General features: G+C 36.2%; 1 pseudogene across 1 annotated transcript; it reads left to right on the top strand.

Moving 5' to 3' along the window:
* Positions 1 to 830: 830 nt before the first annotated feature.
* LOC308436028 (structural maintenance of chromosomes protein 1A-like) lies at positions 831 to 4,505 on the top strand (annotated as a pseudogene). Its single transcript has one exon. The product of its transcript is annotated as a structural maintenance of chromosomes protein 1A-like (transcript).
* Positions 4,506 to 17,285: the final 12,780 nt, after the last annotated feature.

Below are 17,285 nucleotides of genomic sequence, written 5' to 3'. Positions count from 1 at the left end.
TAATTTATACATATTTCTTGTGATAATGAATAAAATATGATATTTTAGTGGTACACATATGACTCAGACATTCTATAAGGTGTATCAGATGGCAATGGATACTTCAATGGTTAGCAAGTACAGTATTAAACAAACTAGGGCCTTTCAGTTCACAGCTGCATTATATCCCATGCTCTAGCAATGCCCCACCAGTGCTCATAAAGACAGCTTGATTCCCCGGAGTTTTGATACACCCATGCTCACTGCCTCATCTTGGGATACATCCCATCTGCAGACACCAAACTCAGACTCTATTGCTGATCCCAAGAAGTGTTCCCAGAGCATCTGAGTGTAAGACAGATGCAGATACTCACAGCCAACCATCATGATGAGCATGGGGAGGCCAATGAAAGCATTGGGGAAAGGACTAAGGAGCTTAAGGGTATTGCAACCCCCCAGAAAGAACAACACTAACAACCAACCCCAGCCAAGAGTTTACAGGGACTAAACTACCAACCAAAGAGTATAAATATATGGCCCCTTGCTTCCAGATACACAAGTAGCAGAAAATGTCTTTACTTGACATTAATGGGAGAGAAAGCCCCTGGTTCTGTGGAGGCCTGTTGCCCCAGTTTAGAGAAATTCTAGAAGGATGAAGCACGAATGGATGAGGGAGCACCTTTATTGAGGTAAATGGCAGAGTGGATATGATGGGGGTTGTAGAGCACAGACCAGAAAGGGGACAGCATTTGAAATGCAAATCGATAAAAAAAATTAATAATAATTAAAAAGCGGGCTAACCTTAGTTCCCTGGAGTAAGGCGCGACCTCTTCTGTGCTAGCGCCACTGCCATGAGGTTTCTGAAACTGATTAAGATCGAGAACTTTACATCGTACAAGGGTCGACAGATTATCGGACCATTTCAGATATTCATTAGACCCAATGACTCTGGTAAGTTAAATCTCATGGATGCCATCAGCTTTGTGCTTGGTGATAAAACCAGCAACCTGTGGGCAAAGATCCTTCGGGACCTGATACACGGAGCTCCTGTGGGCAAGCCAGCTGCCAACCGAGCCTTTGTCAGCATGGTCTACTCCGAGGAGGGTGCTGAGGACCGCACCTTTGCCCGAGCTATTGTAAGGGGCTCTTCTGAGTACAAGATCAACAACAAAGTTGTCCAGCTACATGAATACATTGAAGAGTTAGAGAAGTTGAGCATTCTCATCAAAGCTCGTAACTTCCTCATCTTCCAGGGTGCAGTGAAGTCTATTGCCAGGAAGAACCGCAAGGAGAGGACTGCTCTATTTGAAGAAATTAGTCTTTCTGGGGAACTTGCACAGGAGTATGACAAGCGAAAGAAAGAAATGGTGAAGGCTGAAGAAGACACACTGTTCAATTATCATCGCAAGAAAAATATTGCAGCTGAACGCAAGGAGACCAAGCAAGAAAAGGAAGAGGCGGACTGCTACCAGCTCCTGAAGGATGAGGTAGGGCGAGCACAAGTGCAGTTGCAGCTCTTTAAGCTCTACTACAATGAAGTGGAGATTGAGAAGCTCAACGAGGAACTGGTCTCGAAGAACAAGGAAATTGAGGAGGACAAGAAGCAGATGGACAAGGTAGAGGATGAGATGAAGGAGAAGAAGAAAGAACTGGGCAAAATGATGTAGGAACAGCAGCAGATTGAAAAGAGGATCAAGGAGAAGGACTCAGAATTGAAACAGAAGAGGCCTCAGTACAATCAAAGAAAAAGAGAATACATTCCAGAAAAACCAAGAAGCTTGAAGCAGCCAAGAAATCTCTGCAAAATTCTTAGATACATTATAAGAAACATAAAGGTGACATGGATGGGCTGGAGATGGAGATGCTGTCAGTGGAGAAGGTCCGACAAGAGTTTGAAGAAAGGATGGAGAAAGAGAGTCAGAGTCAGGGCAGAAACTTGACCCTGGAAGAGAACCAAGTAAAGAAATACCACCGATTGAAAGAAGAAGCTAGCAAGAGAGCAGCCACTTTGGCTCAGGAGCTAGAGAAATTTAACTGAGACTAGAAAGCTGACCAGGACTTTCTAGATCTAGAAGAGCGGAAGAAAGTAGAGACAGAGGCCAAGATCAAGTAAAAACTGTGGGAGATTGAAGAGAATCAGAAATGGATCGAGAAGATAGAGGAATTTATTACCACTAGCAAGCAGTCTCTAGAGGAGCAGAAGAAGCTAGAGGGAGAATTGACAGAAGAAGTAGAGATGGTCAAGCATCGTATTGATGAGATCAATAAAGAGCTGAACCAGGTGATGGAGTAATTGGGGGATGCGCGAATTGACTGGCAGGAGAGTAGCCGCCAGTAGCGAAAGGCAGAAATCATGGAAAGCATCAAGCGTCTCTACCCTGGTTCTGTGTGTGGCTGCCTCATTGACTTCTGCCATCCAACACAAAAAAAGTATCAGATTGCTGTGACCAAGGTTTTAGGAAAGAACATGGATGCTATTACTGTAGATTCAGAGAAGACAGGTCGGGATTGTATTCAGTATATCAAGGAACAACGTAGAGAACCTGAGACCTTCTTGTCTCTTGACTACCTGGAGGTGAAACCTACTGATGAGAAACTACAGGGAGCCAAGCTACTGATTGATGTGATTCGCTATGAACCACCTCACATCAAAAAAGCTCTGCAGTATGCTTGTGGCAATGCCCTTGTTTGTGACAATGTGGAGGATGCGCGACGAATTGCCTTTGGAGGTCACCATTTTCACGAGACAGTGGCATTGGATGGCACCCTGTTCCAGAAGTCAGGAGTTATCTCTGGTGGAGCCAGTGATCTCAAGGCAAAGGCATGGCACTGGGATGAGAAAGCATTAGACAAACTGAAAGAAAAAAAAAAGAACGTTTGACAGAGGAGGTGAAAGAGCAGATGAAGGCAAAAGGGAAAGAGGCAGAACTGCGTCAGGTGCAGTCTCAGGCCCAAGGACTACAAATGCAGCTGAAGTACTCACAGAGTAACCTAGTACACACTAAGACAAGGCATCTTGCCCTGAATCTCCAGGAAAAGTCTAAGCTGGAGAGTGAACTAGCCAACTTCAGGCCTCGAATTAATGATATCAAATGAATCATACAGAGCCGAGAGAGAAAAATGAAAGACTTGAAGGAGAAGATGAACCAGATGGAAGATGAGGTGTTTGAAGAGTTTTGTCGGGAGACTGGCGTGTGTAACATCCGAGAATTTGAGGAAGAGAAGGTGAAGCATCAGAATTTAATTGCCAAGAATTTGAGAAACAGAAGACATGCTTGGGCATCCAATTGGATTTTGAAAAGAATCAGTTGAAGGAGGACCAGGATAAAGTACACATGTGGGAACAAACAGTACAAAAGGATGAAAATGAGATAGAAAAGCTTAAGAAGGAGGAACAAAGACACATGAAGATAATAGATGAAACCATGGCTCAGCTCCAAGACCTTAAGAATCAGCACCTGGCCAAAAAGTCAAAAGTGAACGACAAGAATCATGAGATGGAAGAGATTTGCAAGAAGCTTGGGGGTGCCCACAAGGAAATGACTCATGTACAGAAGAAAGTTATAGCCATTGAGACCAGACTTGAACAGAGAAGCACAGTGAACTCCACAATCTGCTACAGGCCTGTAAGATGCAGGACATCAAATTGCCACTGTCAAAGGTCACCATGGATGATATTAGTCAAGAAGAAGGTAGGTCCCACAGAGAAGAGTCAGTGAGTGGCTCCCAGAGAACATCCAGTATCTATGCCTGAGAAGCCCTCATCGAGATCGACTATGGTGACCTGTGAGAAGATCTAAAGGATGCACAGGCAGAGGAAGAAATCAAGCAAGAAAAGAACACACTCCCGCAAACGCTGAATGAGCAGCAGAGTGTGCTTCCGCGGATTGCTGCCCCTAACATGAAGGCCATGAAAAAGCTGGAAAGTTTCTGAGACAAGTTCCAGGAGACCTCAGATGAGTTTGAGGCAGCACGAAAGCAAGCAAAGGAGGCCAACCAGGCATTTGAGCAGATTAATAAGGAGTGCTTTGACTGATTCAATGCTTGTTTTGAATCTGTCGCTACCAACATTAATCTATAAGGCTCTGTCCAGTAACAGCAGTGCCCAGGCATTCTTGGGTCCTGAGAATCCTGAAGAGCCCTTTTTGAATGGCGTCAACTACAGCTGTGTAGCTCCTGGTAAGCATTTCCAACCTATGGACAATTTGTCAGGCGGGGAGAAGACAGTTGCAGCTCTGGCCTTGCTTTTTGCCATCCACAGCTAAAAGCCAGCCCCCTTCTTTGTGCAGGATGAGATTGACGCTGCCTTGGATAACACCAACATTGGCAAGGTTGCAAATTACATCAAGTAGCAGTCAACTTGCAACTTCCAGGCCTTTGTTAACTCTCTTAAGGAGGAATTCTACATGAAGGCTGAGAGCCTCATTGGAGTCTATTCTGAGCAAGGAGACTGTGTGATCACCAAAGTCCTGACCTTCAACCTCACCAAGTACCCAGATGATAACCCAAACCCCAATGAACAATAGCAAGAATTCTGTCTTCTTGTCTGGATCCCTGAACTGATAACCTTCTCTCCATCTTCTCTCCTGGATCTCATCACCCACTATCATGGATCGCCTGGCACCATGCCCCTTATGTTTATGTACATGTGTGGTTGTTTGTGTGCATGTTAATTTGTTGGCAAAATAAATATTGGAGACTGGTTTAAAAATAATAATAATTAAAAAGACAAATACCATTAATGATACTAATGAAGGATGTCACTGTGCATAATTTTACTTCTTTTTGTTTTCTTCCCTCAATTTTTTTATTTGAAATTCTCTGCATTTACATTTCATATGTTATCTCTTTCCCACAATTCCATTCCCCTTCCCCGTTCCATTCCCTTCATAAAGGTGCTCCCTCTCCCAGCAATCTTTCTCCCAATCATCCTTACTCACCTCAGCACCTTGGTGTTCCCCTACACTGAGAAAGCAAGCCTCACTGGACCAAAGACCTCTCCTCCAACTGCTGTCAGAAAATGCTATACTTTGCTCTACAGGTACCTTGAGCCGTGGGTCTTTCCATGCAAACTAATTGGTTGGTGTTTTTGTCCCGGAGTAATATGGTAGGTCTGGATAGTTGATAATTTTGTTCTTTCCATGAGGTTTCAGAACCTTATAGCTCCTTCAATCCTTTCTCTAGCTCCTTCAAAGAAGTCTTTGTGTTCAGACTTTTTTCGCCCCAGGAACGTTTTATCTCTCCTTCTCAAAAGGACTGATATATCTACTTTCTGGCCTTCTCTTTGAGCTTCATAATCTCTGTGAATGGTTCCTTGGGTAAGATTTTTCAGCTAATATCTACTTAGAAATGAGTACATTGTCTGAGTGTTCCTTTGTGACTGGGTTACTTGACTCATGATGATAGCTTCAAGTTCCATTCATTTGCCTAGGAATTTCATGAAGTTATTGTTTCTGATAGCTGAGCAGTACTCTATTATGTATTTATACAACAATTTTATTATCAATTCCTCTGTTGAAGGATATCTGGCTATTATAAATAGGGCTGCTTAGAACATGCTTGTACATGTGTCCTTGTTAGATGTTGGAGTTTCTTTTGCGTATATGCCCAGGATTAGTATAGCTGGATCCTCAGGTACTACTACATCCAATTTTCTGAGAAACCACCAGACTGATTTCTACAGTGGTTGTATGAGTTTACAGTACCATAAGAAGTAGAGGAGTGTGCCTCTTTCTCCACATCCTAGCCAGCATCTGCTGTCAAATGAATTTTTGATCTTAGCCATTCTGTCTGGTATGAGATGAAATTTCAGTGTTGTTTGGATGTGTATTTCCCTGATGACTAGGTATTTTGAGTATTTCTTTAGATGCTTCTCAGCCATTTTGATATTACTCAGTTGAGAATTCTTTGTTTAGCTTTATACCTCATTTTTATATAGAATTATTTGATTTTCTATAATCTAACATCTTGTGTTCTTTGTACATATTGGATACTAGCCATCTATCAGATGTAGAATTGGTAAAGATCTTTTCCCAATCTATTGGTTGCCATTTTGCCTTTTGACAGTGTCCTTTGTCTTAAAGAAGCTTTGCAATATCATGAGGGCCCGATTTGTCTATTCTCAATCTTAGAGCATAAGCCACTGGTGTTCTGTTCAGGAAATTCTCCCGTGTCTATGTGTTCTAAACTCTTGCCCTATTTCTATTCTATTGGTTTCAGTGTACATGGTTTTATATGAAAGTCTTAGATCCACTTAGACTTGAGTTTTGTACAAGGATATAAGAAATGATCAATTTGCATTCTTCTGAATGCTGACTGCCAGTTGAACCAGCATCATTTGTTGAAGAGGCTGTCCTTTTACCATTGAATGTTTTTAGAACCTTCGTCAACGATCAAATGAACATAGGTGTTTGAGTTCATTTCTTTAATTCTTTTCCATTGATCTAAGTGCCTGTTTTTGTACCAATACCATGCTGTTTTTATCATTATTGATCTGTAATACAGATTGAGGTCAGGGAATGTGATTCCCCCATATGTGTTTTTATTGTTGAGAATGTTTTTTGTTACCTGGGCTTTCTATTATTCCAAATGACTTTGCAAATTGCTCTTCCTAACTCTATGAAGAATTGAGTTGAAAATTTGATGGGGATTACAATGATTTCCTTTAGGAAAGAAGTCCATTTTTACAATGTTGATTCTTGCAATTCAAGAGCATGAGAGATGTTTCTTTCTTCTGAGGTCTTCTTTTTTTTTTTTTTTTCAGACAATTGAAGTTCTTGTCATACAGATCCTTCACTTGCTTGGTTTGGGTCACACCAAGGTATTTTATGTGAAAGATGTCAGTTCCCTAATTTCTTTCTCAGCTTGTTTGTCCTTTGAGTAGAGGGAGACTACTGATGTGTTTGTGTTAATTGTATTTCCAGCTAGTTGGCTTTTATTGTTTATCAGCTGTACGTATAATATCATATCATCTGCAAGTAGTGATATCTTGACTATTTTTTCAATTAGTATATTTTGGCCTCTTTTTGTTGTTTGATGGCTGTGGCTAGTACATTCAGAACCATTCCAAATAGGTAAGGAGAATGTGGGCACTCTTGCTTAGTCCCTGATATTAGTGGGATTGTTTCAATCTGCACACCATTTAATTTGATAATGGCTACTAGTTAGCTATATATTTTGATTTGTATGTTAAATTATGAGCCTTGAATATCTTATCTTTCCAAGACTTTTAACATGAAGGGGTGTTGAGTTTTGTCAATGTTTTCTTAAATCCTAGAGAGATAATCATGTGTTTTTTTTTCCTTTGAGTTTGTTTATATAATGGATGTCATTGATGGATTTACTTATATTGAACCATCCCTGCATTATTGGAATGAAGCCTACTTGATCATGTTGAATGATCATTTTGATGTGTCTTGTGTTCAGTTTGCCAGAGTATCATTGAGCATTTTTTCATCAATGTTCATGAGGAAAACTGGTACAAGTTTCTCATCCTTTGTAGGGTCTTTGTGTGGTTTAAGAATGAGTGTAATTGTGGCTTTAAAGAATGAGTTTGGTAGAATTACTCTGTTTTTATTCTGTGCAATAGTTTGAAGAGTATTGGTATTAGGTCTTCTATGAAGGTCTGATTGAATTCTGCTCTAAACACATTTGTTGGTTTGTGAGGATTTTGTTGACTACTTTTTTTAGGTATTTGGGGCAGTTTAGATGGTCTATCTGATCTTGAGTTAACTGTGGATAAATTCTCAAGCTTATTTCTTGGGACCATTTGCTAGGAAAGTTTTTTCCAACCTTTTACTCTGAGTTTGTGCCTGTCTTTGTTCCTGAGATGAGTTTCCTTTATGCAACAAATTGCTAGATCCTGTTTAAATATTCAGTCTGATAGCCTATGTCTTTTTATTGGAGAACTTAGTTCTTTAATGTTAATAGATTTTAAGTAATGGTGATTATTGTTTCCTGCCATTTTTCTTGTTAGAAGTAATTTATGTGCTTTTTTGGTGTTTATTGCAATGAGATTAGTTTCTTGAGCTTCCTAGGGTGAAGTATTTTTCTTTGTGATGGAGTGTTCCATCTATTATTCTTTATAGTGCTGGATTTGTAGAAAAATATTGTGTAATTTGTTTTTTTTTTTCCTGGAATAGCTTGGTTTCTGCATCTATGGTAAATAAGAGATTTGCTGGATATAGTAACCTGGGCTGGTATTTCTGTTCCTTTATGTTTTGTATGTCTTCAGTCCAGGATCTTCTAGCTTTCATAGTCTCTGCTGAAAACTCTGGTGTCTCTGATCAGTTTGCATTCATATGTTATTTGTCCTTTTCCCAGTACTGCTTTTAGTATTCTTTCTTTGTTTAGAACATTTGTTGTTTTGACTATTATGTGTAGGAAAGAATTTTTTTTTTTTTTTGGTCTCCTTGAGGGGTAAGTTATCTGGAATCAGGCCACCAGTCCTGATGTCAATATGCCTAATCTGTCTGTGAATCTGGACCAAGATATAGGCCAGACCATAATTTTAATTCTCTTTTTTTTATACTTTATTTTAAAAAAAGATAAAAGAAAAATAAATTTAAACATTTTTGCAAAAATGTATACAAATACATTTTTGTCAGTGCTTGGCTTTTTTTTTTTTTTTTTTTTCTTTTTTGAAAGGTTTGATACTCTGCATTAAGGACTTACTAGTTACAATGAGCAAAAAGTACATGTAAAACAGGATGTAATCCAGAATTAGACAAAGTTTTCTTTGTGTGTAAGTATTGAGCATATTTTTTTTGTTTGTTTGTTTTCTTTTTTTTTTCTTGAGATACACACAGTCTGTGAGTTGTTTCTGGGGCAGTCCAAGCCTCTGGCGTTAGCATCCCACTATCAGTGACTGCATATTATGTCTGTTCTTTTGTGACTGGGTTATCTCACTCAGGATGATATTCTCTAGATGCAACCATTTTATAAGAATTTGGTTAAGTCATTGTTTCTGATAGCTGAGTAGTACTCCATTGTGTAAATGTACCACAATTTTTATATTCATTCATCTACTGAAGGACATCTGGGTTCTTTCTAACCTCTGGCTATTATAAATAGAGCTGCTATGAACATTGTGTTGCATGTATCTATGTTGTATATTGGAGTGTACATGGGGTATATGCCCAGAAGTGGAATAGCTGGATCTTCAGGTAGTACTATGTCCAATTTTTTGAGGAATCACCAGACTGATTTCCAGAGTAGTTGTATCAGTTTACAACCCAACCAACAGTGGAGAAGTGTTCCTCTTTCTCTGCAACCTCGCCAGCATCTGCTGTCATCTGAGTTTTGGTTCTTGGCCAATCTGACTGGTGTGAAGTGGAATCTCAGGGTTGTTTTGATTTGCATTTCCCTGATGGCTAAGGATGTCAAGCAGTTCCTTAGATGTTTCTCAGCCATTCGATATTCCTCAACTGAGAATGTTTTGTTTAGCTCTGTACCCCAATTTTTATAGGGTTGTTTGATTCTATGGTGTCTAGCTTTTTGATTTCTTTGTATACCTTGGATATTAGTCCTCTATCTGATGTGGTGTTGATAAAGATCTTTACCCATTCTGTTGGCTGCCATTTTGTTTTCTTGACAATGTCTTTAGCCTTACAGAAACTTTGCAATCTCATTAAGTCCCATTTGTTAATCTTTGACTTTAGAGCTTGAGCCATTGGTGTTTTGTTCAAAAAATTTTCTCCTGTGCCTATGTGTTCTAAGGTTTTCCCTACTTTCTCATCTAATAGTTTCAGTGTATCTGGTTTAATGTAGAGATCTTTGATCCATTTACACTTGAGCTTTGTAGAAGGAGATAAGAAAGGGTCTATTTTCATTCTTTTGCATGCTGAGTGCCAGTTGGACCAACACCATTTGTTGACTAGGCTGTCCTTTTTCCAGTGAATGTTTCCACTCCTTTGTCAAAATCAGGTGACCATATTCATGAGGGCTCATTTCTGGATATCTTATTCTATTCCATTAATCCATGTGCTTATTTCTGTAACAGTACCATGCAGTTTTCAGCACAATTGCCTTGTAATATAGCTTGAGGTTAGCGATAGTGATTCTCGCAGATATTTTCTTCTTGTTGAGGATGGATTTTGCTCTTCTAGGTCTTTTGTTATTCCAGATGAATAATTTTACTTCTTATTTTAGGATATGATACTAAAATTATATTAACATTACACATCAACATTCTCATGAGTTAGAATGAGAGGAAAGATTCTTGGCTCATGTAATTTGGACAATGAATATTCCCTCAAAAACCACATTTTAACATTTGCTACCAACCTCATGTTTTTGATAGATGGAACTTGGGTGTCATTCATAGTGCACTAGAGATATACCAGCCAAAGATTTGTGGAAACCTGGCACTGGAATGACTAGTCATTGTTGGCAATTTTACTATATCAGGAACAAATTATTATTTTGTAGAAGTAAACAGCACATCTGTGAGAGATTTTTCTACTTCATTTGAAGTAATTAAACCTACTTTTAATTTGAATATTATAAATAAAAAGACATACCTCAGATTGCAATGTTAAGAAGGGAAGACAAGACACTTTTGACTCATATCTTTAGGTGGATTAATTTTATATCCCACCACTTTGCTAAAGTTTTTATTCAAGTTTAGGAGTTTTTTAGTTGAATGTTTGTGGTCATGAAAGTATACTATAATATCGTCTACAAATATTAATTTTTTGACTTCTTTCTTTCAATTTTGTATTCCTTTGACCTCTTTTGTTTTCTAATTGCACTGCCTAGGACTTCAAGTACTATATTGGATATGGAGGGAGAGAGTGGGCAGACATGTCTTGTTCTGGATTTTAGTGGTATTGCTTCAAATTTCTCATCATTTAGTTAGATGTTGGCTATTGGTTTGCTGTACATTTCTTTTATGATGATTAGATATGAACCTTGAATTCCTGATCTTTCCAAGACTTTTAAAATGAAGGTGTGTTGAATTTTGTCAAAGGTTTTCTTAGCATTTAATGAGATGTTCATGTTTTTTGTTTTTTTTTTTTTTTTTTCCTATTGCATTTGTTTAGATTGTGGATTATGTTTATGGATTTCTGTATATTGAACCATTCCTGCATTTCTGGGATGAAGCGCACTTGATCATAATGAATGATCATTTTGATGTGTTCTTGGATTTGGTTTGCAAGAATTTTTTTGAGTATGTTTGCATCAATGTTCATAAGTGAGATTGGTCTGAAGTTCTCTTTCTTTGTGTGGTCTTTGTGGGTTTTAGTTATAAGCACAATTTTTGCATTATAGAGTTAATTGGGTAGTGTTCCTTCCATTTGTATTTTGTGAAATATTTTAAAGAGTATTAGTATCAGGTTTTCTTTGATGGATTGATAGAATTCTGTACTACATCCATCTGGTTCTGGGATGTTTTGGTTGGGAGACTTTTGACAACTGCTTCTATGTCTTTGGGATTTATGGGATAAACCAACTGTTAGATTTAGGTTTTTCTCATCCTGATTTAACTTTGGTAGCTGATATATATCTAGAAAATTGTTAATTTTATCTACATTTTCCAGTTTTGTTGAGAATACGCTTTTGTAGTAGGATCTGATGGATTTTTGTTTTTTGGTTTTTCTTTTCAATATTTCTCAGTTTCCATTGTTATTTCTCCTGTTTTATTTTTGATTTTGTTAATTTGTATGCTCTCCCTCTGCCTGTTAGTTAGTCTGGCTAATGATTTATCTAACCTGTTGATTATTTTTCAAAGAAACAGTTCCTGGTGTTGTTGATTCTTTGCATAGTTCCTTTTGTTTCCACTTGGTTGATATTAACCCTGAAATCATTATTTTATTATTCCTTTATTATTTCTTGCCTTCTACTTCACTTAGGTGTATTTTATTATTTTTGTTCTAGAGCTCAGGTGTGCTGTCAAGCTGTGAGTGTATGCTTTCTACAGTTTCTTTTCCGAGGCCCTCGGAGCTATATGATTTCCTCTTAGCATTGTTTTCATTGGTACCCACAAGTTTGGATATATTGTGCCCCCATTTTTATTAAATTCTAAAAAAATCTTTAATTTCTTTCTTTTGTCTTCTTTGACAAAGCTATCATTGAGTAGAGCATTATTCAGCTTCCCTGTGTATGTGGCTTTAGAGTTTTTTTTTTGTATGGTTATTAAAGACCAGGCTCAGTCCATCAAGAATTGACAAATGGAACCTCATAAAATTTAAAAGCCTCTGTAGGATATAGATCAATAGAGCAAGATGGCAACCAACAGACAGTTCTGTGAATAGTACATGTCCAATCCATTTTCTTTTTCCCCCTTTATTTGTGGTGAGAATTCGAATTTTTCATAATGGTGGTATTGACAATTATGGTTGTCAAAATTTATAGTTACTGATGTAAATTATTATATGAATAATTATACAACAAAAACTAACTTAAAAATACAAAGCAAACATATTGAGAAAAAGAATGGACACCACACATTACACAATATGCATTCAAAAATTTCACAAAAATACATTTAAAATTAAGTTAATTAATAAACAGATATAATTGTTTTGTCATCACTGAAATGTTAAGTTCATATTTTAAAGCAAGAATTTTATTTAATTTGTCATACTATGTGAAAGTTTTCTCTGATAATATATATTTTGTTATGGCAATTTTACATTAGAGCACAAAATTTAAAATTGCATATCTGTGTAGAACAAGCATATGGACTGAAGTGAAATGTTTAGAAACACATTGCCTAGATATTTTATTCCAATAAGGAAAACTAGAAAAAGAGATCTTCAACATAGAAAGTGAACAAATTAAATCAAACACCGTGATACATAGAAACAAAATATCTACTTCCAAGTGAAGAGTATGCACATATGTATAAACACACATATATTTGATTTGAAATCCTTTTTTAAAACAATGCAATTAAAGGGTAGAAAATGAGATATACTGAATTAGCATACTGAGCTGTGCACTTTAAGTAAGTGTATAACATGATCTTGATATATATCATTCTTTGTATTTTGTGATATATAATGTGTTATATATAACTAGGTACTTTTTTTCTAATATGCCTCTGGCATTTACCACAAAAATCTGTTAAATGGTATATTGTGTTATGTTTTTAACAGTATATTTTAAGGAATATCTTTAATTGTTTTATGTTACATGTGGAATGCAAAATTAGGTGTCAATATATAGTCTTACCCATATAAGTTCATCAAGCAAAATATTTTAGAACACAAATGAGAAGTTTCATATATACTGAATGACATCATAAAGTAAATATTTGTTAAATCTCTAATTTTTATTGGTGATAGCTCAACACATATACATACATAATTTCATGCACACAATACATACACGGACACACACATGCTACACATACACATAGACACAGACACAAAGACACACACACACTGCTGTGACTTATTAGGGAGTAAAAGGATCACAGCAAATAGAATGTTGTAAATGTTTTATATTTAAACTCATGGTGACCATTTTTCATGCCATCACCATATGATAGAAAAAAGAGATCTTCCTGATACTTGATGTCAGAATTACTCAAACAAGTTAGTGTTGATCTTGATATTTTTGTAAATTCACCATATTATTCTTAGTTAATTCCACACATCTAGTCACTCATAAAAGAGATTTTCTGTATCTTGAATTTTCCATAGGATTGTAAGTAAATAATTCTGATAAATCCATGATTGAAGGAACTACACAACATAACTCCTACATATAACATGCTTCAACATTATTTTATTAAAATGCCTTAAAATCACCTTCTGTTTACAATTATATTTTCCCATTAAGACACATAATAGTAAGAAGCTATAATTAGGACTTGAGTTTTAATTTATACATTCTACAACCATGAGGGAGATGGAAGTATAGATGACCACAAGTGGTTTTATACTCTATTTAAGTGTTATTCTAAATATAAATATCCTAACATGGAGCCATGAACAAGGGAGAGAAGCTAAAAATATGAACATGGAAGAATTAAAGCAGGAGCCAAGTTAGACTTGTGTGAACCATGAGAAGCTCTTTGGAGTTTCTCATTCAGTGGTTGAGAATATGAGTAACTTTTATTTTTAATGTCATATGTATTAAGAAGAAAATTAATGCTGGCTAGCATACTCATACAAATATATAGCTGTGGGACAAGAGAGTATACAAATTTAGCCTTAAACACATATGTGATACTAGGATTCTGTTCTAAAGAATGAATTAAAAAATTGCAATACATTAACCCAAAGAGGACTTCATATGTATTTTGTATTTATAAAGTCAGAAATCTTTGATATCATATCTTACTCAAGATTCCTGGATGCCACAGTACTATGATATTTATATATTAATTTATATTTCCATAAGCTAGCCATGCTGCCAATGTTTTAGGAACCAGCCATGGTGCTGTACTCCTTTAGTCTCAATACTTGGGAAGCAAAGGAAAAAAAATTCTCTGAGGTTGAGGTCAGCATTGTCTACATTGTGAGGTCCCATACAGATAAGACCACACAGAGAAACCATGTTTTAAAAATCCACACAAACACACTACAATAGACAAAGTTTTAACATCATGTACAGTGTGGAGGATAAAAACATGTAATGTCTTACAATGACTAAAAAATTGTGCTCTTTCCATACCTAAACATAGTAAAAGCAATATACAGCAAAATATTTTTTCATTTTATTTTATTTTATTAAATAACTTTATTTTTTAAACGACTTTATTTTACAAAACAAAGATAAATATACAGATTTTAAACATTTTTTGCTTAAAATTATACTTTTTTGTCAGTACTGTTTATTTTAAAAAACAGATACATGTACATATTTTAAAAGCATTTTTGCATAAAATCATATGAATATATTTTTGTCAGTACTTGATTTTTTCTTTTTTTCCTTACAACTTTATTTAAAAATACACAGATACATGTACAGATTATTAAAGGCATTTTAGCATAAAACAATATGAATATGTTTCTTTCAGTACTTGTTTTTTTAAAGCTTAGATAGTACACATTAAAATATTTTTTACAATCATCACAAAGTATATGGAAAACAAAATGTAATATGGAAATTGTCCAATTTTCTTGGTGTGTAAAGATTAAATATAATGATTATTAAATACCAAAAATTGCCACAAGGCTATCTTCTCAGCTCTTGAGTAATTACGATTTAAGGTCTAGGTTTACCCCACTCTAAAAGGGTGTTATGCATTTATTGTTTTTGTTTTTTCTAAGAAGAACTGTGGCTTACACTTTTTGACCTTTCTTTCTTTTTTCATTTTTTTTCTTTTTGAGCTTCATATCATCTGTGAGTTGTTTCTTTGGTATTCAGAGCTTTCTGGGGCTAGTATCTAATTATCAGTGACTCCATATTACATCCATTGTTTTTTGAGTGGGTTACCTCACTCAGGATGATATTCTCTAGATACATCCATTTTCCTAGTAATTTCATAAAGTCATTGTTTTTTAATACCTGAGTACTACTCCGTTTTTTAGATATACCCCAATTTCTGTATCCATTTTTCTATTGAAGGACATCTGGGTTTTTTCTAACTCCTGAGTATTATAAATAAAGGCTGCTATGAACATGGTGGAGTATGTTTCTTTATTGTATGTGGAAATGTCTCTGGGGTATATGCCCAGAAGTGGAATACCTGGGTCTTCAGGTAGTACTATGTCAGATTTTCAAAGGAATCACCATACTGATTTCCAGAGTGTTTGTACCAGCTTTCAATCCCACCAAGAGTGAAAGACTATTCCTCTTTCTCTGAATCCTTACCAGCATGTGCTGTCATCTGAGTTTTTGATCTTAGTCATTCTGAATGGTGTGAGGTAGAATTTCAGGGTTATTTTGATTTGCATTGCAAAAATATGTGTGAGAGTTAATTTTTGGATCTTCTATTCTGTTCCATTTATCTACCTGCTTATCTCTATACCAGTAGCATGTGTGTGTGTGTGTGTGTGTGTGTGTGTGTGTGTTTTATCACAATTGCTTTGTAATATAGCTTAAGGTCAGGAATGGTGACTCCCACAGAAATTTTCTTGTTGCTGAGGATAGATATCACTATTTTATGATTTTTTTGTTATTTCAGATGAATTTGTAAATTGCTCTTTCCAACTGCATAAAGAATTGAGTTGGAATTTTGATGTGGATTGCATTGAATCTATAGATTGATTTGGTTAGATGGCAATTTTTTAAAGGTTTGGTAGTATGCACTGTAATCATTCTAGTAAAATAAATGCGAGAGCAGGTGAGTAGGCCAGAGGAGGGAAGGTGGAGAGAGAAAAGAGGGAGAGAGAAAAGGAGAGAAGAGGATAAAATCAAATGAAACTAGGGAAGGATGAACTGGATCCAGGTAGACTTAATTGGCTTTATGAAGGTTGGAATATTTTAAGGATTTTATAGATCTTCTATCTCATATAGAAGGGCAATTTGAATCTTTGTCTATTTGATGTACTCTTATTATATAGAAGGTTTGTGGCTGGAGAATTTAATACATATACATGTATGAAAAGCTATCAGCCCGTGGAGACATGTTTGTGTTGTGAAGGATGGTAATTCCACCCAAGACAGGGGCAGAAGCACCAGGGAAGGCAGAGTAAACCACCAGGGATGGGAGCCATGTGGAGAATATAGCTTGCAGACCAAGTGACAGAGGGTGTATAGCATGGCAGCATATGAAAAGTGGCTCCTGCAGAGTGAGGCCACTGTGCCACTATAAGCAATTCCTTTTTTAAATATTTACTGTAATAAGATAGTATACTTAAGTGACCCCAAAAATTCTAGCAGAAAACTCCTAAACATGATAAACAACTTTAGCAATGTGGTTGGATATAAAATTAACTCAAACAAATTAGTGGCCTTTCCCTAGGCAAGGGACACACAGACTGAGAGAGAAATTAGAGAATAGACAGCCTTCACAATAGTCACAAACAATATAAAATAACTTGTTGTGATGCTAACCAATGAAGTTAAAGATATGTGTGAGAAGAAATTCAAGTCTCTGAAGAAAGAAATTGACAAAGGCCTCAGAAGATGGAAATATCTCTCATGCTCTCAGATTGGCAGAATTAATATAGTAAAAAAATGCCTATATTGCCAAAAGCAATCTAGAGATTCAATGCACCCCATCAAAATTCCAACTCAAATTCATAGAGTTGCAAAGAGAAATTAGCAAATTCATTTTGAATAACAGAATAACCTAGAATAGTAAAAACTATTATCAACAATAGAAGAACTTCTGGGGAAACCACAATTATAAACTTCAAGATGTATTACAGAGTAATCATGATAAATACTGTATGGTATTGGTACAG

Source organism: Micromys minutus, assembly GCF_963924665.1.
Source record: "Micromys minutus genome assembly, chromosome: 24".
Taxonomy (NCBI): Eukaryota; Metazoa; Chordata; class Mammalia; order Rodentia; family Muridae; genus Micromys; species Micromys minutus.
The sequence above is the reverse complement of the archived record's forward strand: the minus strand, read 5'-3'. Positions and strand labels throughout refer to the sequence as shown.